The following is a 2390-nucleotide window of genomic DNA, read 5'->3' on the forward strand; positions in this document are numbered from 1 at the left end:
TTATCGAATCGACTTCAAGCCAGATCGTCACATTGGCCGCTTTTCTCTCTGAGACGGTTACATTTATCGTCTGCAAAGCTATGTCGCGCGCTGCGGTATGCGGAGACAATAAAACACCATAGTAGAACACAGAAGAAGCTTCTAAGTTGAAGTAATAGCCAGTAAGAAGTAGTACAATTCAAGTTTTAGTTGTCGATTATTCACTTTTTAGCCGGCTATGGTGGCTTTGACATGACCTAGGACCTTAAGATTTTGCATGAAAGGAGGACTAGCAGCCGCGTTGCACGGGAGAATGTGAAAAGTGTTCATATGTAGTAAAAACCTGAGAAATCCGTCGGTTTTCGTCATTTGTTATCGAATCGACTTAAATTCAGATCGACACATTGGCCGCTTTTCTCTCTGAGACGGTTACATTAATCGTCTGCAAAGCTATGTCGCATGCTGCGGTATGCGGAGACACTAAAAGCACCATAGTAGAACACAGAAGAAGCTTCTAAGTTGAAGTAATAGCCTGTAAGAAGTAGTACAATTCAAGTTTTAATTATAGATTATTCACATTTTAGCCGGCATTGGTGGCTTGGATATGACCTAGGACCTTAAGAATTTGCATGAAAGGCGGACTAGCAGCCGCGTTGCACGGGAGAATGTGAAAAGTGTTCATATGTATTAAAAACCTGAGAAATCCGTCCGTTTTCGTCATTTGTTATCGAATCGACTTAAAGCCAGATCGTCACATTGGCCGCTTTTCTCTCTGAGACGGTTACATTTATCGTCTGCAAAGCTATGTCGCGCGCTGCGGTATGCGGAGACAATAAAAGCATCATAGTAGAACACAGAAGAAGCTTCTAAGTTGAAGTAATAGCCAGTAAGAAGTAGTACAATTCAAGTTTTAGTTGTCGATTATTCACTTTTTAGCCGGCTTTGGTGGCTTGGACATGAGGTGGAACCTTAAGATTTTGCATGAAAGGAGGACTAGCAGCCGCGTTGCACGGGAGAATGTGAAAAGTGTTCATATGTAGTAAAAACCTGAGAAATCCGTGGGTTTTCGTCATTTGTTATCGTATCGGCTTACAGCCAGATCGTCACATTGGCCGCTTTTCTCTCTGAGGCGGTTACATTTATCGTCTGCAAAGGTATGTCGCGTGCTGCGGTATGCGGAAACACTAAAAGCATCATATTAGAACACAGAAGAAGCTTCTAAGTTGAAGTAATAGCCAGTAAGAAGTAGTACTATTTAAGTTTTAGTTGTCGATTAATCACTTTTTAACCTGCTTTTGTGGCTTGAACATGTCCTAGGAAATACGATTTTGCATGAAAGGAAGACTAGCAGCCGCGTTGCACGGGAGAATATGAAAAGTGTTCATATGTAGTAAAATCCTGAGAAATCCGTCCGTTTTCGTCATTTGTTATCGAATCGATTTAAAGCCAGATCGTCACATTGGCCGCTCTTCTCTCCGAAACGGTTACATTAATCGTCTGCGAAGCTATGTCGCGTGCTGCGGTATGCGGAGACACTAAAAGCACCATAGTAGAACACAGAAGAAGCTTCTAAGTTGAAGTAATAGCCAGTAAGAAGTAGTACTATTTAAGTTTTAGTTGTCGTTTAATCACTTTTTAGCCGGCTTTGGTGGCTTGGACATGAGGTGGAACCTTAAGATTTTGCATGAAACGAAGACTAGCAGCCGCGTTTCACGGGAGAATGTGAAAAGTGTTCATATGTAGTAAAAACCTGAGAAATCCGTCCGTTTTCGTCATTTGTTATCGAATCGATTTAAAGCCAGATCGTCACAATGGCCGCTCTTCTCTCTGAAACGGTTACATTTATCGTCTCCAAAGCTATGTCGCGTGTTGCGGTATACGGAAACACTAAAAGCACCACAGTAGAACTCAGAATAAGCTTCTAAGTTGAAGTAATAGCCAGTTAGAAGTAGTACAATTCAAGTTTTAATTATAGATTATTCATATTTTAGCCGGCTTTGGTGGCTTGGATATGACCTAGGACCTTACGACTTTGCTTGAAAGGAGGACTAGCAGCCACGTTGCAACGGGAGAATGTGAAAAGTGTTCATATGTAGTAAAAACCTGAGAATCCGTCCGTTTTCGTCATTTGTTATAGCATCGACTTAAATTCAGATCGACACATTGGCCGCTTTTTCCTCTGAGACGGTTACATTTATCGTCTGCAAAGCTATGTCCCGTGCTGCGGTATGCGGAGACACTAAAAGCACCATAGCAGAACACAGAAGAAGCTTCTAAGTTGAAGTAATAGCCAGTAAGAAGTAGTACAATTCATGTTTTAGTTGTCGATTATTCTCTTTTTAGCCGGCTTTGGTGGCTTGGACATGACCTAGGACCTTAAGATTTTGCATGAAAGGAAGACTAGCAGCCGC

The sequence above is a fragment of the Schistocerca gregaria genome, unplaced genomic scaffold, assembly GCF_023897955.1.
Source record: "Schistocerca gregaria isolate iqSchGreg1 unplaced genomic scaffold, iqSchGreg1.2 ptg000407l, whole genome shotgun sequence".
In the NCBI taxonomy this organism is placed as follows: domain Eukaryota; kingdom Metazoa; phylum Arthropoda; class Insecta; order Orthoptera; family Acrididae; genus Schistocerca; species Schistocerca gregaria.